Consider the following 23,985-nt stretch of genomic DNA (forward strand, 5'->3'; position numbering starts at 1 on the left):
CTCTCCTTAATGTGCCTGTTTTCTCCCTCTGTTTGTCTCCTGAGTAAGAGTTGTGGTGGGTTGGCCTTGGCTGGACACCAGGTGCCGATGAAGCTGCTCTATCACTTCCCCTCATTAGCAGGATGGGGGAGGGGAGAGAAAATCAGATGTAAAAAAACCTTGTGGGTCAAGATAAAGGCAGTTTAATAAAACAAAAGCAAAAGGCACATGGAGATGGGGAGAGAAAACCCAACCAAACAAAAGAACAACAAACAAACCCAAAAGATTTGCTTTCTACTTCCCATCAGCACATGACATCCATCCACTTTCTGGGACTTCCAGTACACATAGTACATTGCTCCAGAATAGGAACATCATAAGAATTAATGCCCCTCCCCCCCCTTCCTTATGCTTTCTCTTTAGCTTTTATTGCTGAGCAGACTCCTATGGTTTGGAATATCCCTTTGGTCAGCTGTCCCAAACAAGATCTTGCCCCCTCCCAAAATTTTGCCCACCCCCAGCCTACTGAGGGGAGAATGTTGAAGAGACAGCCTTGATGCAGTTGCTAAAACGCTGGTTATCAACACCATTCTAGCTGCCAAGACAGAGCCAAGCACTACGAGGGCTGCTGCAGAGAAAATTAACTCCCTCTCTACCAGACCCAATACAAGTGTGAAGAAAACCACTGCCCTCCCAGCTGGTCACTATGTAAACGATACACTTCACTTGCTGCAATGTTAAAATCTCAAAACCAGCTACAAGTGTGCATGTATTTTCTCAGTGAGGCTACCAGAACATACTTCACATTCTTCATAAACTACTACCATTAGATTTACTACAAATGAACCCCTTTACTGGGCAGAAGGGGCAATGGATTTATGTTCAAGAATGCCCCCACAGATAGACTCTTTCCATTTAACAGAGCAAGTCTTAATCTCAGGCGCAGGGTGTTAAAACATGAAGAGTAATTTGGAACAAGGCAGTTTTCTTTCTGTGCACACCTCTCAAAAGTTCTGATTTGCAGCTTCTGGTATGGAGAGCCCTCTTCCAGAGAGGGCCGAAGGCATGTAACAGGAAGGAGGGTTGGTACAACACCTAACCCACAGATCTTTGTTCTCTTGCTCTCTTAAAACCACCTCAGAATCTGCTCTCCCTTTTGCTGTTTAATACTACTGACTCCAACAATTGGTCAGACACTGTATTCAGGTAAAACAGAGGAAGGGGGAAAAGAAAAATAAATAAGTAGTCTGACATTTTATTCAAGGGTACAATCCAGTTAGCCACTCATACAAAATAAAAGGCAGTCCTTTTATTTGCTTAACACCATATGCTTAACACCATATTTTTATATGCTTAACACCATATTTCATGTTTACCAACATTACTATTTTAGTAATCTGTGACCCTTACACCCACCTATTCCTCCCTCTACCTCACTTTTTTTCACTTTCCACCCCACAATGAAACCTGTATTACACACTGAAGCTTAAGGTTCTACATTTTTTCCTGTTGGAAGGTAATTAACATTTTAGCTATCCATCATCAAAACCTGGCATTAGCTGTTGCTCTCTAGGGTTGTGTTTTTTGTTGTGTTTTTTGTTCTTTCGTATAAAATCTTAGAAGCTACTCCTGTCAGTCTTATACTTCTAAGAACAAAGACTCATGAGCAAAACTCTTGAACAGATGGTATCCTCAGGGAATGTAATCCCTAACAGAAACCCTAAACTTTCAAGTGCATCCAGTAATTACATGTTGGATCATAAAAATTAATTACTCTTGTCTAAACCTCCTTCCTTCTTGACAAACCAAAAATGAACTTAGACTTAGACTTATTAATAATGTGCTACATTCAATACTGAAAAATCAGAAATTGGAAGATATACAATTTCAGCATTTGCTCTTTTTTATGTTAAGTCTTCCTAAAAGAACCCAAGCAGCATTTCCAGTTGTTGTCTCAAGAGTATTTCACTCTACTTCAAGTTTAGTTGAGTACCATATTACAGAGCTGATCAAGGTAGTAATAAGCCAAGATTACAGCTTTCCATGTTGTAGAGATACCTTTACTGCTATTTTTAAACCCAGGTTTGCTACATTTGAATTTCTACTTTTGCTTACCACAATACAAATCTCAGCTAACCCTATCTCTGAGTACTATAATGGTTTTACATCCCAACCACTTCGCAGCTCCCAGAGTTTGTTGAGTCCAAAGGGATACATTAGTATCCCAACAATAATTCAGAGGAAGTCAGGACTGTCAAACAGAAGCAAATGCTATTATAGCTTGGGAAAGGTAGAAATTCTAAGAACAGAAACATAAATCTTCATTTTTTTGTCTACATAAACATTGTACCAGACACTGCCCCAGTAAGTTAAAAGTGACTTGTGTTACTACATGCAGGCTTAATAGTCCACCTTTTAAACAGTTTTTTGTTTCTTATGGATTAGTGCTGCACAGCCAGTTGGTCTCAAGCTGGTTCTAACAATTCTTCCTGGGGAAAAAAAGTAAACACATTGTGAGACTGGACATATGGTAGCACATAACTGTTTTCAGTAACATCCTCTAAATCAGTGAGACTGATACAAAATTACAAGGATCAGCTTGCCCCTCATCTCTTTGGGAAAAAAAGTGAAAAGCTGGAGTGTGCAAATCTAATTTTTAAAAAGCCTACAAGCAATAGGAGCTCTTTGCCCACCTAATCAAGAGTTCAGATACTATTTACAAGCTGGTGGCAGTAATAACACTTTCTGGATGATGGGGTTCAACAGAATGTTTTGTACTAACTCATGCATACAATATGACTGTGACATATTATGTGGCAGTTTGACAGAACACTAATAATAGAAAGACAAGATTTAGTAATTTTATGTTGAAAAACAAGCAGCAGCCCTGATATTATATACATTGCTAATAATGGATTACACATACATTTCTCCTCCCAGTGTCCAACAGGTTCATACGAAGAGTGCCCATCTTACTCCTCAGCCTTGCAAAAAATTCAGTGTCTGTAGTGCCAAAGGTCTGGATAGACTTCACAGGTTCATTTTCTGTAAGCAGCAGTGGTAAAACATTAGGTGTGTCTGTGTTTTTTATGTTGCTCAAGTAGATTTGCACATTTCATTGCATGAAACTTCCCAGTGCCAGTATTTTCAAGAGCATTGAAGGAGTTTCATTACTGCACTGAAGATTTCTGCTACAATTTTTCCTGGAAAAAAAAAAACCTAAAAAAAACCAGTGATGTAGTACTGGATCATTCTTACATCACATTTCCAGTACTCATCAAGAAGTTCCTGGCTTCAAAGACTTGGATTACTGACCCTGTCCTTGCATATGGAGGTTACACAAACCACAGTTTCAGCAATGAAGAAATGTTTGATAATGCATGCAATTTTTATTGATGCCTTGTTTATACTACTGAATTTGGTTTTGGCTTTCAAGATTTTACAGTGAAAAAACATCTTGTGTGTAAGATTCTAAGCTTTCATGTTTTGCCAGTCTTTTGATGTTTCCAGTCCCTGTATTCTGAACTGCTCCACTGTATTACCCACCCTAAAACAAACATGAAAAGGCATAGGCTTCTCTTGGACACACTGGCAGCCACGTACTGGTCTAATAGGCCACTCACACCAAATTTTTCGACTTTATGGTTTCCACTTTGCTTTTGCTAATGAGAATGTAGCCATGAGGCTATCTCACTCTCACTGTTTCAGTTCTAATTTCTGCTCTAAAGTCATGCTGACAAACTTCTTTTTCAACAGAAAGTATGCTTTATTGTAGGAGTAACCTGAATGACAGAGCTGCACAAGAGATTATTGTTACCCTAAGGGGCAAATTGCAGGACAGCTCAGTGCAATCAGTACTTTGTGGCTTTTTCCTACACGCCCTTCTCATGCTCAGAGGCTTTCACCACACAGGGCTGTCTCCAGGAGCTCCTAAACTCCCAGCAAAACACACTAGAACTCTGTATCAAGCATTCACAGCATTAAACATCCTGGCGCGAATCTGCCAGCCTTAACATATACTTTACACTTCCAAAAGTGCATCAGGGAAAGCCCAGAAAAAGAGCAGACTATATATTATTCAATACCAAACAGTCCTATAGCTGGATTAAATCTCTTTATATTGTTCTTACACCAGATATTAATAACAAACCCTAAAATCCACAAAAGCAAACCACATTTTTTCACCATTGAGGTAGATTTTCATATTTTCTGTAGCTGAGTATTCTGAAGCTGTAGATATCTTTCTACAACAGGAAAACTAGAGGCCACACAGTACTATTTATTTGCAGATGTATGAAGTCATGATAGACAGGTCTGCTAAACAATGCTAAAAGTGGCCATTATAATTTTAGTTTTTCCTTTTTTAATAATGGTGAGATTATTCATTTTAAAAGACTGAAGTATAAAATCAACTATCTAGCTGCTCAACCATATAATTTCAACAAGTTGGTTTTTATTTTTGGGGGGTTTTTCGTCCTTGCAAAAACAGGGAGGAGAAAGGCAAATAATCAGCTCCTTAAAACAGTTTGAACAGGAACTCCTGTTTGCCTTTTTTGACACCTCACTCACGTTGGGCAGGAATGAATGGGCAACACAAAGGCCAAAATTCAAGTATTAGAACTGATCACCCCTGCAAAATCAAGCTCACGGCACTTAAAAAAGAGCAATTCATTAATTGCCAAATACTTAAAATTTCACAATTAAATTATTGTGAATAAATGAATATGTGATTGTGAATAAATGAATAAATATTTTATACAGAACACATATTTATTAAGAAAAGCCAAGCACACCATGCTCTCGGGACATCTTTTGGTCATGCTTGTACTTGCTGAGGCCATCGACAGACTTCCACTGGTTCTATCTGGGAAAAAAACCCCACACTTTGCTTGGAAGAGCGACAAAGATATATGAACAATACAAGGAGCCCAGAAAGAATACTTGAAAGAATTGCCTGGTTTCCAAAAGACAGCAGGCTCTGCGTGTTCCCATCACCACAATCGAAGATTACAAGTTGATTAGAAGTTGATCACAACTGCTCCTCCGCACAGTCCTGCTGTGGGACTGATCGGTGCCCCACTGCTCGCGCCTTGCCCCAGAGGACTGAACCCCTACTCTCGAAAGGGAGGGAGGACGCCATGCGCTGCCTCCTCCTCCTGCAGCACAGAGATGACATACTGGGTCTGCTGCACACGCGAGGCTACATTTGTGGCCATCCAAGCAGATGGAATCCTGAGCAAGGGAATCCGCCTGGTGAAAGGAGCCAAGATGTGAGACAACACCAGCCAGGGCCACCCGCTGGAACATGGTGGAGACACCCTGAGGAGGGAGATGGGGAGCTCCACAACACTGCTGGGTGTGCATGCGTAGTGTGCGCCCAGTGCAGTGTGAGGGGGTGGCGCAGGGGCTGGGGTGGAGGGAGTTCACGGTGTAGGAAATAAATAAGGTGGTTTTATTACAAGCAGGGGTTTCCATGGGTACCTCCTGTTGAGATACCTAGAAGCCATTTTGTTTGAAGAGGTGAGGAGCCATTTTGTGGTCAAGGACTAGTGAGCTGCTTACAGTTACTGTTGCTTTCAGTTCCACTTACGCTTACTTACTGTTGCTTACAGTTACCATGTGAAGGTGAGTCAGAAAGTATGTAAGGCAGTAAGACCAGTCTGGGCTCACTGCCAGGGGACCATGCAGCAGGGACAGGGAAACAACCTGGTAGGTTGGTGGAAACAACCTTGTAGGTTGGTTAAAACAACCAATGGACTGCAAGAGGAAGATTTTATTGCCTTTTAAGGAAGAAAAGAAGTGGGACTTGGCATGGGAGGAGTGAGGTAGTGGTTATATAAAAAAGGGCTCGCCTCTCCCATTCAGGGTGTGCTTAGACCAGGCCACAAGTCTGGTGCACCCAGTGAGCTGATAATAAAGTTCTTTGTTTCACTTCATTTGGCCATCTCTGAAAGTTTAATTAGAGATATTTCTCACAGTTTGGGGGCTTGTCCGGGATTCGATGTCCACAAGTCTGGTTGGGGGATCAGTGAACCTGGAAGGCGTGGCCCACCGATTTCAGCAGTCCAGAGGCCTGAGCCCTCTCCTGGGATGGCAGCGACTGAGGACCTTAGGACGGATGGCATGAAACAAAGAAGGGGGGGGGGGGAAGGAAACAGGATCCAGTATAAAAATAAATCCCCAGCAACCGTTAAACCTCATGCATGGGACCCAGTAAGGAAAGAGAAGAGCTATCCTCGAAGTATTACCGGACGGTTGGGTCAGAGGAGTGTATGTGGTTGAGACATACCAAAAGGTGTGAAGTGAGTGCAGGGTCCTTCTAGCCGTGGTTCCATATCCCTGCAAGGGGACTGGCTGGTGAAAGGACGAAATGGTTGTTGTGGAGCAAGAGTGAGGTACTCCTCGGGGTGAAGGACCATGGGTGGTTCCGGCTTAAGAAAGAAGGTTTTTGAGTGGTTCTGGCTTAGAGATAAGGCTTTTGAGTGGTTCTGGCTTAGGAAAAAGGCTTTTGGGTGACTCCAGTAGAAGAGGAGGCTCGGGAGTGTACAGAGAGTGTGTGTGCCAAGGGAGGACCATATCCCGGAACGCATGTGTTCATTCCTCAGGATGGGGGCTGGGAAAAGTAAAAGGCCCCCGGGAAAGAAAGGGTCAGGACGAGCTGGGAGAGACTCAGGATAAGGATAAGGCGGTTATGATCCAATACTGTAGGTATGAGTGGACTAAAGGTGCTATAAGATCAGACAATGTTTACTGGCCCCAGTTTGATTCATTTGAAAATTGGATTTATCAAGCATTGAATGTTTATGTGAAAAGAAAGAGACTGTAGAGGAAAGTGAATATGCTGCTTGCTGGGTAGGATATATTGGGCTGTTCCTGGTCCATACAGTTAGTAGTGATCAAAGTAGTGACCAAAGTGACCAGAAAAAGAAGGATCCTGAGTGACATCCTTTAGAAAATCCTTCAGGTAATATGATCCCAAATCCTCCCCTGTATAATCCCAGGGAGAATGAGGTGCAAAACTTGGACTCAGCACCTTCTCCAGGTCCTCCTCAGACACAGGGTAGAGCCAGGAGGAGAGAGGGTTTGGAGACACCCAGAGAACTGTATCCCCTTAGAGAAGTCCCGATGCAGGGGGCACAAGGGGGTACAGGCTATGTGAATGTCCCTCTGATGAGTACTGAAGTACAGGAAATTGGGAAGGGCATAAAGAAACTACTAGAAGATCCATTAGGTCTGGCAGAGCAATTTGACCAGTTTTTAGGACCTAATATGTACATATCGGATGAAATGCAACCTGTAATAGGGATATATTTTCTGTGGAGGAGAGGGAAATGATCAGGGCAACAGGAATCCATATCTGGGACAGGGAACATCCCCAAGGGGTGCACGATCAAACTGGAGAGCAGAAGATGCTTGTGGCTCATCCAAATTGGAATCAGAACACAGAGGAAGGAAGACAAAATATAACAGATTATCAGAATTGTATTGTGAAGGAAATTCGGGAAGCAGCACCCTGGGTGCAGAATCACCAACTGAATTGTTGGAGAGACTGAAAAAAGATATATAGCAATATTCTGGAGTTTGGTTAGATACTCCAGTAGGGCAACAGTTGTTGAAGGCTAACTTTGTGACTCATTCATGGATAGATATTACGAAAAAGTTAGAGAAATTAGAGGATTGGAGTGAAAAAGATCTGAATGAATTGTTAAAGGAAACGCAGAAAGTATATGTTTGGAGAGATGAAGAGAGACAGAGACAGACTGTGGCTGATGGTAGCCACAGTTAAAGAGGTGAATAAACAGGGGGATAGACAGGTTACAGGGCAGGGATGTGCAGGGATGTCACAAAAGAGGTATGGTAATCATGAAGGCGGCAAGGGACAAGAAGTTCAAACTTTCAGGGGACCTCCTTGGGTGCCTCAGAAGTTAGGAACGAATTTGGCTTGCCTGCCTGTACAAGAGGTGAAGGGAGACTGCTTTTATTGTGGGCAGAGAGGACATTTCAAGAGAGAATGCCCGAGGCAACAGAAGGACATTCAGAGTACTTGGACTAGGGGTCCTTTAGGGGTGTCAGGGGCTCTATCTCTTGGGGCTAGAAACAGAAAGGGAGCCCTTGATAAATTTGAAATTAGGACCCCAGGAGGAAGACACCACCTTTCTGGTGGATTTGGGAGCTCAACTGACTTGCGTAATTCAGCCCCCCTTAGGAGTAGAAGTATCTGATCAGAAAGTTATTGCAATGGGAACTAAGGAGAAATTTGAAGTTTTTGTGGCACCCTCTGTATTGATACAAGGGAATGGGAAGACATTGAAAAAGGATTTATTAACAGTGCCCCAGGCTGGGACAAACTCATTGGGAAGAGACTTAATGGGGCTATTGGGGATAGGACTAATACTTCAGGGAAAAGAACTTAAACTTTTTGTATTAAGTGAGGGTTTAGATATAAATCCACAGGTATGAGCTGAAGATGGGAATAGGGAGAGACTAAAAATAGAACCTTTTTTGGTAAAACTATATATGGAAGCTCCTGTTCGGATTAGACAGCACCCATCTCCCTAGAAGGAAGAAAAGGATTATCCCAGATTATAAGGAAATTGATTCAGGATGGGCTGTTAGAAATTTGCATGTCCCCATATAACACTTCCAATCCTACCAACAAAGAAAAGTGATGGGATGCATCGATTAGTCCAAGACCTTCATGAGATCAATAAGATAGTTCGGACTAGCTATTATACTCATTCAACAGTAGTATTGATTCACAATGCTTTGTATAAAGAGGTTAGGTACTCACATATGTATTAGTTAGGCGGGTTCATGTAAATTTTACTGTATATAAAAGCTGTAATACATGTCCAAGTCAGGAGGATGATTTATTGCAGCCTAGGTAGTTAGAGGAAAAAAAGATAAATATGAGAAAAAGTCAAAGGGCAAGCAAATGTCACCACTTAGAGCTTCTGGAGAAGCCTATGTACTTTCAGGAGTTCAGCATTAGTTTACAGAAACTAGTTTTTGTGTCATTATGCTTAGACATACCTCTAAAACAGACAGGGTATAGTAGTGCTCTGTTTATAGCAAAACTAAATTAATGTTAACATTTATTTTTTAGCAGATTCACCTTTGGTAGCTTTGATTTGTCACTTGAAATTCTGTTTTCTACATGAAGAAGATTATCTTGAGCATTACTTCAAGCCAAACTTATGCATGCATAAAGGTCAGTACTTTGAGTAAAGTGATACTTACAATATACAAGTAGTCCATCTTGGGGAAGACGCTGATGAGATTGTTGATGACAGTCAAGCTAGTAAATCAGTGGAGATCAGTAACTCTGTGTTACTGATACAGTCAGGTGTTGATTTGCAGCTCAGGGATAGCTGCCCGGAGAGAAGTTTAAGTCAAATATAACCAGTCCAGATTTTGATCATGTAAGTGAACAGTATGAAGAAAAAATTTTAAATGTTTGTGGCATTTATTATTCCTGCCTGTGGATACAGGAGAGCTTGAATAGCTACGTGAGAATCATTCTATCTATAAAACACTAACTGATTATATGAAAAATGTAGTCATTTCAGGTAGAATCCCCTTGCTCAACCTGCTACCTACAATGCTTTGGATACATCCCAAGACATGATTGGCTTTCTGGGCTGCCAGCGGACATGGCTGGGTCCATGTTCAATTTTTCATCCACCAGGATGCCCTAGTCCTTCTCCACAAGGCTGCTCTGAATCCATTCATCCACTGGCCTCTATTGATACTGAGGATTGCCTGTTCCTGGGTGCAGAACCTTGTACTTGGCCTTGTTAAATTTTAGGAGGTTCTCATGGGTCCACCCCTCTAGCCTGTCAAGCTTTCTCTGAATAGAATCCCTTCCCTCAAGCCTTTCAGCTTTGTAGTATCTGCAAACTTGCCAAAACAATCAGATACCATGAGAAAATGGTGATCAAAGTGCTTTTCATATAGTAAATATGGGTTAGGGGTGTTAGTCACACATCCCATGGTTCTCTCCTTACTGAAAAACTTGTAAGATGGTAAAATAATCATTGGAACAATTTACAAAGGGAGGGAGATGCTAATGCATTGCTGGATTTATTTTCTTTTTCAATCTGATTGGTTGAGTCCAATCATGGTTAGAATTTTTCTGAAAGTGGCAACATAATTCAAAAAAGGAATTACTTCCTATGATTGCTGCTCTAGATGATCACAGCGAATCTAATTTCCTAATGTCTGAATCTGTCCTCATGAAACCAGGACATGATAAACTGAAGGCACAACTAACAACAATTCTTAGTTATGTAGTGGATAAAAATACCCTCTTGAGGTGGAAACAGATACCTTACTGCCACATTAAAATAGCTAGAAGCTTTAGCGGAAGGTGTTCCTGAGTTGTGCTTTGAAAGGTCAGGGCACTGCTATCTGTTGTTCAGATTATTTATTGCATATATTGCATGGTTAGCAGCAGTGAATTTAGCTGTTCTGATACAAAGCCCTGTGGACTGTTAGGGGAATCTGAATTAGACCACTGACCTGCAGTATGCAGTGGCTGAGTTATTCCAGTCTGTTAACTTAGCCAGAGGGCATGACTTAATCACCCTGCAGTGATTAAGACAGAATATCTTTTCTACCTAGTGAAAGACAGGAGACACTCAGCCTTTTTGACTTTGAAGTTATTGATGAGATTTTTTTTTTTTTATCTAATAATTGAAATTATTTTGCTTCTTATCAGTAGGTGATATTTTTCAAGATGGTTTCAGCCAAATTTGTTGAAGGGCTAGAGAATATTAAGTTCTTCAAGGTTTTCTGAAAAATCATCATTTGGCTAGCCCGAAGTGTAGCATGCAGTTCTTGTCATCTCATCAACATGGGACGGAGCGGTGGTAATATTTACACTCACTGATGTATGCATACTTCTCCACAATTTTCTTTTAAATCCATAAAGCCACCTTGCAAGTGCCACTGCAACATTCCAGCAGCAAGGTACCTGTGTCCAGGTGCGTGTGGGCAGGATTTGTGTTAGCACCGAAAGAGCCTATTTTGGATGGTGTTGACTTTAGCTCTATAAAATACTTCACATCAGCAGTGATCTCTTAAGTCACTCATATTTTGCATTTTCAAAGTGTAATTCAACAGCTGGCAACGGACATCCTTAGAAGACAGCTTCCCCCCGGTCCCTGCCCCCCCACTCCCTGGGAAATATAATGTCAAATCAAGTTTGTTCTTGATAAATTTACCACTACATGCAAGGGAGATTGCAGTTCAATATTCAGTCTCACTCTTCAAGGGCGGTGTAGTAGAAACAGTTCTGACTCTTCATCCTTTTCAGTAGTCATCGATTTCCTGGGAGCACTAACCAGCAGTCAAAATCTGAATCTCTGATAAACATCATGTTTTGTTCCACTCTGTCTGGGTGTGTCTTTAGTTTTCCTTAGTGATTTCTAACACTCACTTGTAAAGCTAAAATTCCCTGTTGTACTTTCTTCAGCAAGAAAACTAGTTCCTGCCTTTCCTGGCTTCTGGCCTCTTGTTTCTGTTCCCAATATCAATTAACTGCTCCATGAGTTTTGTCAGTGCCGGTATCTGTGGCAGTGTGCCACAAAACAGGCCACTGTAACGGGCAGGACTTCTTAAAAACAAATGATTTCGCTTTGGGTACACTAAAATGTGCAAAAGAAGAAAATAAAATAAACAAAAATAGTTAAATATAGCCTGACCATAGTCAAGAAATGTTAAACGTTTGTGCTTTAGTTCTAAGTGTGTGTTGCATAGAAAGTTTGTAGATCCATCTGTTGTTTTCTTTCTTTTCCTCATCTAGAATAAGGGGCTGCTGTATATACAATGTTTTAGAGGTATTATAGGAAATCCTACTACAACATGATAAAGAGAGCATCTCGAGGGAGCATCATGTGTAGAAGCTGAAGTATCTCTAAAGGGATTTGTGAGTCATTAGTGTGACATTGCTCCTTCTCTGTTGTGTTGAGTGATTTGGAGCACTCTCAAAGTCAGGCTTTCTTCATGCCTTCACTGAATTCCCACCAAACTTTCAGAGTGTGATTTCCTTGGCTTTTTGTTTGCTTCATTTCTTGACGTCTTGTTTTCCTACCACCCACCAGAGGTCAGTATAATGCCGACAATGGAGAGGAATAAGGCCAGTACAATAATGCTGAGTTTCTGGTAGTTGCTAGGATTATAGGAATTACTCGAGTGTAGCAGAGATCTGTCTAGCAGTGTACTTTATATTTTGTCAGTGTCAGCTGAATTAGGGAAAGGACATGAAGCCAGCAATAGTTCAATATGAAGTCACCTGTAGACAGTGACATTGTTAGAGGTTAACAAACCTCCAGCAGTATGAAGTTTGATATGGCTCTCAGAGGGTGTTAACATTAATTAGCAGCATTTCAGATATTCTAGAGAGCCAAAGAAATGGCCAAGTCTTGTCAAGCTCTTGTCTCTGTGGCTCCTTGTGCTAACATACGTATTTGCAGTTTGAATGAGAAAGTTGTTTACTCGATATTCAGTTTTTCACCATGTGTTCAGTTGTATATTCTTGTATTAGGAGGCAAGATGAACAAGTTCTTAGGATTTGTGCCTTTATCATCTGACATGTTCTTATCAGTTTTAATAGTTTTCCATGGAAGACTTTCCTGAGTTTCAGGCTCTTTTTCCTTATTCTTACTACATTTTCCTGTGTTCATTAGGAAATAATCCCACCTATTTTGAGGTAGAATGCCTGGATATAGCATACAAAATTCCAACTGAGTCTGCACTACTGGCTTCTACAGAAACACTGCATTATTTTTATTAATGTTCTAACTTTCATTCACTAACAGACTTCAGTGTTTCCATTCAGTTTCTAACAGTACCTGTTCATTAAATAACGGTTTTCACTGGACTACAGTGACACATGAATTTCCTTTAGAAATTATGATATTAATTGGAAATATTTTAGGACACCTAGCATAAAGGGTTTTTTCTCCTTTATTTTTTTTATTTGTCATTACTGAATTTGTTTGCCATTGTATTTGCCTGTTCAGCTGACTCGTGCAGGCCCTTTGGAAGTTCCTTTCAGCTTTGCTGGTAGTCTCAACAACTATGTATGTTTAATTATAAAACCCAGTAAAATACTTGGTGCTTCAAGAATTCTGTTAAATGTGTAAGACTTTTTTTTTCAGAAATTTTGGTAGCCACTGTGTATCATAGGTCTTTGTCTGGTACATTGCACTTGGAGCTTATTTCTTAGAGTGAACGTTTTTTCCTGCCTGTTCTGTGATTTCTTTCCCTACTAGAAAGACAGTAACCTAGGTTATCCTGGATGAAAAACATATTTTGAGCAAGTGTCTTGTCTCCCTGTGGTGTGAATTCAACAGTTGACTCTTTATTTTGTGGTACTTCTGGGGCCAAATATTTGGTAGAAATAAGGACAAGAAATACTTAACCCAGGCTCAGGCAAATCAGTAAACTAGACTTTCATGCCCTCTGAGCATCCCCAAAAGAGGACTCATTTAGTAATCTGTAGTGTAATCTGAGCACCAGTGACACATAACAGGCTGGTCTCTTGAATATACTTTTAGGATAACAAATTTCCATTATTCTATAAATAATTCTCACAGTTAATGAAAAAGCCACAGAAAGTCAGTGTGGGAATTGCTTGGTGCAGAGATCTGCACAGAAGCATATATATATTTACTCTTGAATTAAGAAGAAAACTTTAAACTGGTGCAGGAAAATGACACATTAGTCCTTGGCATAGCATCCACTGTTCTGCTGAGCAGTCTGATGTAAGCTGCTCAGCTGCTCTGAGGGGCTGGTAGATGAACCTGTCCCAGCTCCTGGTTGTGAGAATTTGTCATTTCTTAAGCCAAAGGATCTTAGTTTTTGTGTAGGTGGACTGATTCTTTTCAGAGACCCATATTTTGTGCGTATGGCACCAGTGTATATGGTATACACGCTACACTTGTTTCTGATACATTCCAACATTCTAGAAATATCTTTTATTTTCAAAACATTAGTTAATGTAAACGTGCACCCACTCATTCTTACCATCATTGTTGTGGCTTTGAACTGTTTATTTGTTGTTGAAAAGCTCAGTCAAGGTGGGCACTGAGTAAACATGATAACTATTTGTTTCTCTAACTACCACCCTGTAGTAGTGGTAGTGCCAGTAGTGTTTTTAGGCTGGTTTGTGAAAGTGGTGGCTTGTGAACTTCTTTCCATGGAGGTTCAGTCTCATTACAGCACTTTGCATGGATGTCAGGAGGAGAGTGTTCTGTTAATTTGATACTGGGCACATTTGAAAATGCCTTATAGGTTTTGTTTCACTAATTTTTTCAGTTTCCTTGGAATAAGGTTCTTTTAGTCCCGTGGAAATGGGCGGGACAACAGTGAGAAAGATTACAGTAACTTTGCTTTTCTTCAGGGTGTGTTCTGTTCAAAGAGTCCCTTGAACAGATCTGAGGCTCCCTACTTGTTCCTTCTCTGTTCTTTAGTTTCAAGTGAAAAGGGGTGGAAGAGATCCCTCATTTATTGTGCAGGAAAGGGCTTGTTTATTCTTGTCCAGATAATCAGGAGATGGTGTCTGGGTACTCAAATTACTGGTAGGTTTTCTAGGCAAATGTGTTCCATGACCACAACTCCTCTTTATAAGAATGGAGCACAACGTTGTGTTGCAGAGCGATGCATCCCTTTTCTACCTTCTGGTTCTATATAGGTTTGAGAAGTTGTAACAATTTCCTCTGCACTGACTGTGTTGCCAGCATTTCTCATTCTGAAAAGGGTGCTGGCATGTCATTACTGTAAAAGCTGCTGCCTACGTACAAATGAGATGCCTTGAAAATCACCATGTTTCTGTTTCTTCCCCCGGCCAGCTTAGAAAACAACTGACACCTTTCATCTTGCCTTTTCTGTACTGTTCTGACATTTCTGTTCTGTATCCCGGTTAGAAGTTCCTAGTCCTGATGTGCTTAGGAGTTCTCTAATTTGGACTAACAAGGAAAGAAGTAGTGCCTTTTTAAATCTAGGATATTTCAACACATACCTATGTGCCTTCCAACTCAGAATATTCTGTGATTCTATTTCAAGTGAAATGTTTGCTCAATGACCAGTTTTTCTAGTTAGTGAGCAGTGTTGTTTTACCTAATGGTAGCAGTGAGCCTTACTTACCCCTAGCCAGAGAAAGTAGTTATGCATATAGTACAGTACTCTTCTGCTTATATGGTAGACCTGATGCTTCCTAGAAATCTGAAATGAATCAGGGACAATTGTTAAGGGATCCTGTGAAAGGAGGTAGTTAGGTGCAAGCTGAAGATGGCATGACGATTCATGCTTCTTCTGACCTGCTTCCATAGAGCCCTCAGGAAAGAGGGCAGGCTGGAGAAATTGCCTTGGCTTGCAGCAAGGAGCCCACACAACTGGAAATCAATTCAATACATAAATTTTTCTACCTTCTTTCTCCCTTTCCTTCTTCTGCCACACACCTCTATAGTATTATTTGATGACCCTTGATCTTCTGCTTGATTCAGTATATTTTAATATATTCTTTCTGAGTAGGATGTGAAATTCCAGGAGATTTTTCTTTTTAAATGACATTACTGTGGGATTCAGAGAAGGAATATTCAGTTGTGAGACTGTGCAGTAGTTGAGAAATAATGCTATCTCTGGTGGCAATATGCAGAATTAACTTTATTTTATACTAAAGCTGCTCATTAACCCTCACCATTATAGTTCCACTGAAAAAATGTGTTGGCTTGACATAGGCTAAGATAATCAGAGCTTTTCTTTCATTCTGTGATTGCACATCCTCTTTAATTAGCAAATTGCAGACTAGAAGATCATTTCAGGCTGCAATAAGAAAAATGTCAGTATTAATCGACAATATTTGTCCCATTCACTAACAGCAATTATGAACTATGAATTATAAATGATAAATTATACACTGTGGTATTCATTTGTACTGCAACACAAATAAGTTTTCGATTTTTGCCCCGTACACATTATAACCTACATAGAATCATAGAATCATAGAATCAGCTGGGTTGGAAGGGACCTTCGAGATCATCAAGTCCAACCGTTGATCCACTACTGCTGCAGTTACTAGACCATGGCATTAAGTGCCACATCCAGTCTCACCTTAAACACTTCCAGGGATGGAGAATCCACTACTTCCCTGGGTAGCCCATTCCAGTTTCTGACCACCCTCTCTGTAAAGAAATTCCACCCTCTCTGTAAAGAAATTACATAGCTTCATTCACCATGAAAACAGGAAACAAGTTTTCAGTTCTCCTTGAGAAGTCTTGGCTTTACCTTTATCTAAAGGAGCCGCTGGTCACAGGTGTCCATTCTATAGAAGTTTGTGTTTAGGGACCATTGAGGACGTACCCAGCTTCAGTTGCAGCCATGCACATTGGTTGCATAAATGGCTGAGCCAACTGAGGCACTAGATCCCTCAAATCCCCATGCCTCCTTGCAGACATGCCTCCTAGCTGGGCTAAATACAATGCCAAAAACTCTGGAAAGGGAAGGGTAAGACTTTTGTTATAGCCTTCTTATTGACCATTGTAAGTAGTAATTGCTCAAAGTACTGTTGTTTGCTTTTTCTGGTGCTCATTCTGAAATAATTAACTTTCCCTTTGCAGGGTAGAGAGAGAGGCTTCAAAGCCAGGGGCAGTGTGGCATCACTATAGTACTCTCAGCATTGTGAAGACTATATTCCTGTGTGGATCTGATCCCAAGTCAGCGAAGTCCTGATTCTGCACTGCGACACTCTAAGACCTGTGCATGTGACTCGGTATGGGCATAAAGTTGGAAGTCTTTCAGAGCATCCTGATATCCATATGAAAACAGTTTTCAAACATAGGTGTCACTATTTCACTGTGCTTGTTGGCCTATTTATCACTATGTAGTGCTGGCTTTGTTTACCAATATGTACTTGCTGTTTCACTCAGACTTTCCAATGGAAGATTCTGCTGTTACCTGGTCAGGTTCAAATTTGTCATTTAAATGTTTGGAATAAATGCAGATTTCCAAATCTGACATGTAATTCCCTACTGTTGTTGTATTAACCATCTCAGCTAATTACAACCTGGAATATATGCAGCTAGTCTGGAAGTTTGCCTCTAGACTGGCAACCAGATAGTATTTTGTCCAAAACTGCATTTTCTTAAAAACTCTGTTCTGTGTCAGGAAATGACTACAGGAAAGGCTTTTGTTTCTCAACAGATCTGCTTACTAAATTCAGGAGAATAAACAAGCATCAACCAACTTTTTCTCCTGTTAAGCTTTGAGTCCACTTATCTGAAAGGAATACACCAAGTCTTCTTTTGTACATTTTTTATGGAGTTGCTTACTGAATGCCAACCTTTGTAAGTCTTTCGAAAACAACGGGTTTCCCTGTTCCTACTCAATGTTCTCACAGTCATATGCAAACAGGAATTAAGTTAGCTTGCCTTTCAAATCCCATGCTAAATTTGGGCCTGTCAGAAATTACTTCATTTTAATGTGGACATACTGATATGAAGGTTCCAGGAGAATAATAAATACAGAATGCCCAAAAGACCTGCCTGAGAAACAAAAGTTTTAAAAAAAGTTTATTGTTTTAATATGGAGTTACAGAAGATAAATTGGAATATCTTAGTTACAATTGATACACTTCAGGGATGAATGCTTTTATCAGCCACAGATACCAATTGTGCTTCTTTGTGACATGTTTGGACAGCACGTTGCCTTAGTGTACTGCTCCGATTTCCACTGCTATAGACAGTCTGTCATCCTGGCAGTTGTGAACTCACAGTCCTCTTTTTTCCTGCCACCAAAGTTTGGCACACGAGTCACTAGGTGTTGTGTGAAAGAAGCATATGGTATCGCTGTGACTGAGGAGGGATTCCTTGTGGAACTACAAATCTTGGAAGTATTACATCAGCTGGAAGCTTTTCTTTTTTTTAATAATTGTTATTTTTGCTTTATTAAAAGGGACATGTTGGTCTGCAAGCAGGCACCTTGCCACTCTAACAGATGGACCAGGAGAATAGATCTGTACAGCACTCAAATGTGGGATGGTCTGATTCTCAGAAAGCTGTCACTGTAGCTTTTCATAGGGAACTTCCCTGGCATATGGCTATAAGGGAGATGGTACATTATCGCCCAATTACTTAAAAACCAAGCTATCAAAGGCAGTGACCAGTAAAGTTGCTGGGTTTTTCTCTCTGGTGAATAGGAGATAGAATGTTTGGAGTTAACAAAAAAATCTTTGGGTTTCTGTGTTTATGTGAGGAAGAGATTGCCATGGAAAGCTAAAGATGAGTAGTGTGCCATGACTGAATTGTAGCTGAGTAGCTTAAAAGAAGCTACTTCATCAGCACTGTTTTTTCATTTTTGTTTAACATTTAAAGATGCTTCTAAGGACCAACAAGGCTTGAAAGCTCTATGTAGTGCACTAATATGTGGCAAATAATACTTGATAGTCCCATATCCCATGAAGTGTTTACAACCCAGAAGCAGACAATAGATAAGTGGTACTGGAGCAATCAAGTAGCTGGAACACAGACATAGTTAACACAGAGACTGGATGTTACAGTGTATATAGTAGCACATTTTCTTTTTGCTTGGCTAGTATTAGAGATTTTACATTTAAAATGAAGGTTTTTTACAACTTTTCTCTTAAATCTTAGAATTAGGTATACAGTCCTACAGATCTGATGAGAACCAGCGACTCTGTAGAAACAAAAGCTTTCACTGAAAAAAACTCCAACAGACAACTCGAGTGTTAGATGCTCTGTTTTGCAGCCCATTAACCAGCCAGCAGTCACATATACAGTTGGATATTAGCAGCCGCATGTTCTATTTCTTGCCTTTGGAAGAGTGTTGTCAGAGGGTTGAGAGCAAAGAACTCCACACCATAGGAAACCTGCTTGTTAGTTCTACTACCAACAGAACACCCTGTAATACTTACACTTTTAGATGATGAGAAAATCTATATTTTCAAAACATAAACTGATCCAATGTGAAATGTAAAATAGGATCCTCCTTCAGGACTGCTGATGTATTGTTCTGGCCAGATCTATTTAGGGAAAATTAGAGAATATTAAAACAGAACAATTAATAATATTTGATCAGAACCAACTAGAACATCCTATAGTGTTGGCAGGGGGATAGGAGGTTGGGTCTAACTCTTGTCTTTCTACTTTCATACATGGTAGAGAGGAATGTATGACCTTCACTCAAGCAGACACCTGCAAGGTATTGTTAAATTTGGCCATTAAAATTACGTAGTTTTAGCAATGCGCAGCACTGCAGAAGCTGCACAAGTGTTTATTTGTGGGAACAGATTGTACAGAACTCTACACAATTGCAATTGCAGTCACCTGTAGAAAGCCTGCTTGGGTCACCTGCAGGAAATCCTCAGACAGCAGGGCAAAGATATCATTGCCCAGTGCACACAGACCCAAAAGTGAGTATCAGATAATTCACTTGCTTTTGAAAAGGAAGAATCAGGATGTGTGTGTGTGTGTCAGCCCTATTAATTGATAAGTTTTGATGTTGAAGCCTAGCCAGACATGTTCTCTGGCACAGCCTAATGATCATTCTGGATGCTTCTCCAAATCCTAACTTGCTTATGGACATACTCTCCTATTTTTGGATCTAATCTCCTTTTTCATTCTTTATAGACAAACCAAGTACCATTCATGGTACAAATTCCAATTGCTTATTAAATCTAGACTGGTTTTTTGGAATATCTCTGTCCATTACCTCTTCATTTTCAGGAGTGCTCAGAAGAGCCGTGCTGCCTAAGATGTGAACAAAATCCTTAAAAATTTCACTTCCAGCACCAAGAGCCTGTTTTCTAAAAACCTGAAGAGCTAGTGAAAACGATGTTATCAGGTTAACTGCATTCCTGCAGAGTAACAGTGCCATTAATCTTATGCTTAAGGTTAAATACAAATAACTATCTGGGCCTAAGAAAGGAAGTGATTTGAAAATAAAGAGAAGAGGGATACAATTAAATCTAAATGTTAAAAGTAATCTGAAAACATGTCAACATAGTTTTTTGTTCTTTACATTGCTATTACATAGTTGTTTAAAAAATTGAAAGTAAAAGCAGGTTCCAATTTGCTTGGGAGTGAAAAGCACTTAGATAAAAGACAAGTTTGTTACTGAAGGGAAAATTAAATACTCTAATGTGGATTTTTATGCTTCCAAAGAAGCAATATAAGGCACGTGACTGGTAGACTGGTTGCACAATGCGGAAAACCAAAGTGTTTTCTGACCATCTCCAGAAAAATGCACTTGAAAGCCGACTGGACCAGAACATAATATTTTTATTAGTTCTTGGGCATCTTTCCTCTCTCTCTTTGTCTCTTTTTTTTTTTTGTTAAAAAGTGTAAGAGAAAGTACTGTTTCTAGTCAAGGAGTTCTTATAAAATTATGTCACTTTGCCCCTGGAAAAATACTATGGAATTCAGATTCAAAGCTGCAGATTTGCACAAATGTAAGGGAGTTCAGAAACTAGGCATTTGTCAATTAGTATTATCTGATCTTAGAAAGATAAACAGTTATGTTAAATAGAGGCCACATCAGATCAGGATTGTAGAAAGCTTAATTTATTCAGCTCAAAGAGCAAGGACTAGCCACGTAAAAAGCCATGTGATTAAGGTGACTCATCAACAACATAGACCGGCAGCAACATAGACCGGAATGGTCATGAATAAGATGGAGGATGGGTGTATGTGAAGGACTAAAGTATGCAGGTTCAAGTGAATTGAAAATTCAGACACATTTTTTTCTTTGCTTTGAAAATTGTGTCCTTGCATGTGCCTTTTTATGCAAAGTCATTCCATCATAGTGTGTTTTGACTTAAGTGAAGGATTACACAACTTCACAAATAGATCTATGTTATAAGAAGTAGATGGAAAAGACAAAACTTCATGAACTTCATTTACTGGACAAGTACCTTCTTGGTCATATACACTAACAGATGTTGGAGATGCTGAAGATCATATGGAGGTCTTGATATAACCTCAGGCAGGTTCATAGTGTGGGGGAGTAATGGATTTTTTCCCCTAAGTGATGGAATCCTTAGAAATTGTGATTCTTCCCCTTTTTTGTAGGAGTTCTTATTATGGGAAGAATGCTGCAAGGCATCCTGGAACCTGTAGTTCTTGGTACTCTGTTGGACATGCTCATTGTGGTGCTCTAATGTCATTGGTTGAGAGGTCACGTGTTACAGTTTGATCTGTGTATTTAAACTGCTGTCCGTTCTTAATAAACTAATTCAGTTATTGCACTCATGTAGTAACTGGGTTCGTGCCCATACAGGTGCTACACTTTTTTTGTTTTATCTCTATGCAGATACCAATGGCTTTGAATATATTTTTAAAGCAGCTTGTGAAGTGGTTTGGTTTTGTTTTGTTTTAATATAAAACTTCTTTTATCTAGCTGGAAGAAAATGAAGTTAAAGATTTGCAGAGCCAGACCTTGTCACAGTCATGCTGAAGGCAGCCTCTATTTAGGCAGGATTTCCAAGCAGTAATGATGCCAAGGCTTTCTGACTATAATTTGCTACAGTTCACTATGGTTGAGGGAATTATTTTCACAAAATGAAGCTGGTGAAACACTGGTTTTCACTGAAGTTTGGTTGTTTATGTGCTTTGCTGTACAGACAACAGAACAAAATCCAGCCTTTTTTTTAAAGGATAGTCACTATGTGTTTATCTCATTAAAGTCTTGACAGAAAAGGTCAGATGTAGGAACTAGGTTTGACTGTATGGTAAAAGATGGTACACACACGTAATGAACATTACAAATATTCTCTGGATTTTTAATATTGGTGAGCAGACTTTTAGCATTGTTTTAATAAAAATATTCAATAAAATACAAATGGACCATTTCATTGTGGAAAAGAGACTATACTTCTGTCATGCTTTGTATGTTGCCTCAATACTGAGATGTTTTTCAGGTAAAACCTAAATAGAGACTCACCCAAGCTGCATTCCATCTGGCTACATGTAAATTTATATGAATGCAGGATTATTAATCTGATAAATAGGATAACCCCCTACAATTTTTCTGGTGACCTTGTTCATGAGAATGTACAGTCCCTATTAATTTATCACCTATGAGATTTATTGCAAATTTTGAAACCTCTAAACACTACAAATGATTAGAGGAAACAGAGAGCATGACAAAAAAAAATGTTTTCTTCACTTTCCTGAAGTATAGCTATGTGGTCTTTTTTTTCTTTTTTTCTCAAAAATAAGCTTTATTCACGAGCCATTATTAATATAATTTAATGCAGTATTTGTTCTAGCTTTGGATTTTTCAAGCAAAACATTGCCTTAAAACTGCAATGTTTAGTACATTTGAAAACTGTAATGTTTTAAAAGACTTAAAACATCAAATCCATAATTATTTTCTTTTTATAAAAGGTAGCTCATATGATTTATTGGTGGCTTTATAATTTCTCTGTAGCACAGTAATTTAAATACATGATATGTAGACAGAATGCCGTAAGAGAAAAAAAAATTGCAGATGCTATAGAGCATCGCCACATTTTAGTGTTCGCGAATCCTACTTTTTTTTATACATGTGGTGTGTGTACTGGGGGGGCGGGTCCCCCAGCTGTTGGGAGCATCCCGTGCCACCTGGCTGGGACCCCCAGCTGTGGGAGCTTCCCGCGGTTGAGCCCCCAGGTGCAGCCGTGGCAGGAGAAAGGAGAGAGAAGGGGAGCCTTGCCGGCGGGTACTGCACCCCCATGAAAGAGGAGAGGGGAGCTTCGGAGCACACAGAGGTTTGCTGTTCCAGGTTTGGGGGGGGTAATGGGGGGAAGGAGTGCGGGGGGAAGCATTAGGGTAGGGTGTCGAGCGGGCCGAGGGGGTCTGCCGATTGGCAGGAGGGAGAGCGGGACAGTCCCGTATGAAATGTCGCAGGTGAGCAGTGCACCTGAAGATATGTGGAAACACAGTGGGGGAAGGATAAGGTCAGGGTGGATAGTGGGTTCTTTTGGAATAATGGGGGTCCCAGCCAGGCTGGGGTCTTGAAAGGCACCCCTGCCTTGGATGGGTACTGGGGTCAGAACGGTTGCTTTTTTTGTCTGTCTGTTTTTGGTTCACCTGTGGCTACTGCCCAAGTTTGGCATGTTCTGGATATACTTGCTTCGCTCTGTTACACCCTGAAATGGTGGACAGGACAAAGGATTGTTCCTGGGTATCTCCTTCAGATTGTTTATAGATAGGTGTTAATAAAATAGGAAATGAAAGACTTGCCCAAATCGTTCCAATAGGAACATAGTCTTGTACCCCTATGTGGTTGTGAGCTATGTGGTACATGCCTCTGGTAGAGTCACCCATGCCAGATAGGTCAAAACTGTAGGACCAGATTTAATACATTCTTGGGCAGAATGAGCTCATTAGACTTCTGGCAGTCATCCTAGGTGAAGGACAACTCTAATCCCAAACCCGGGCAGATGGAGCTCGCTTAGCCCTGTAAGGCCATCCATCTAAGAGAAGGTCACTCTAATCAAACCTACATCCTGAGGACCTCACTGCCACCGTCCAAGCTTGCTCGGCCCTGGCAGATGAACCTTAGGATTAAAGGGTGGGTTCAGTTCCGTGCATCCATTGCGCAGGCTTGAAGGCTTTACCCACATGCAAAAAGTCCTGTACCAACGGGCAAGGGTCGAAATGGCAGGCTAAAGGTGCACTGGAAGCCGCAGACCCAACCCTGCATGCAGACGGTTCAGGATATTGGTCATTTGAGACTGACCGGAGATGACAGTCTCTTGGGGCAGCACCCTGAACGACCAAGCAGCCTTTTCAAGGACAGCACTGCTTGCTCCACTCGGAGAGGGGCCTAGAAAAGGTGGCCTAAACAAAGCTCATCTCCACCTTCACCCGGTTGGTTAACCGCAGGCCAATGGGCATCTTCTTCCAATGCGGTCGCACAAAGATCAAAAGACAAAGGCATGCACCTGCCTCCAAAGGTGTACCTAAATTAACTCTAGCATGTTGAAACATCAGAACCATGCTC

The 23,985-nt window shown here is 40.5% G+C and overlaps 2 long non-coding RNA genes and 1 other non-coding gene across 5 annotated transcripts; 1 reads left to right on the forward strand and 2 right to left on the reverse strand.

The window, feature by feature from the left end:
- Positions 1-2,017: 2,017 nt before the first annotated feature.
- Positions 2,018-5,552, reverse strand: LOC135407012 (uncharacterized). The gene is made up of 3 exons (XR_010426635.1): positions 4,773-5,552; positions 2,906-3,024; positions 2,018-2,468 (listed from the first exon to the last, which is right to left on the reverse strand). It is a non-coding gene; the product is annotated as an uncharacterized LOC135407012 (long non-coding RNA).
- Positions 4,448-4,581, reverse strand: LOC135407907 (small nucleolar RNA SNORA13). The gene has a single exon (XR_010427075.1). It is a non-coding gene; the product is annotated as a small nucleolar RNA SNORA13 (small nucleolar RNA).
- LOC135407009 (uncharacterized) lies at positions 5,343-16,998 on the forward strand. 3 transcript variants are annotated; one of them, XR_010426632.1, is made up of 3 exons: positions 5,343-5,499; positions 9,086-9,203; positions 16,613-16,998. It is a non-coding gene; the product is annotated as an uncharacterized LOC135407009 (long non-coding RNA). The 3 variants fall into 3 exon arrangements; XR_010426630.1 differs by having other exon boundaries at positions 9,086-9,190; positions 16,602-16,998; XR_010426631.1 differs by lacking the exon at positions 5,343-5,499 and adding an exon at positions 5,587-5,688 and having other exon boundaries at positions 9,086-9,190; positions 16,602-16,998.
- Positions 16,999-23,985: the final 6,987 nt, after the last annotated feature.

This window comes from Pseudopipra pipra, chromosome Z (genome assembly GCF_036250125.1).
Source record: "Pseudopipra pipra isolate bDixPip1 chromosome Z, bDixPip1.hap1, whole genome shotgun sequence".
Classification (NCBI taxonomy): domain Eukaryota; kingdom Metazoa; phylum Chordata; class Aves; order Passeriformes; family Pipridae; genus Pseudopipra; species Pseudopipra pipra.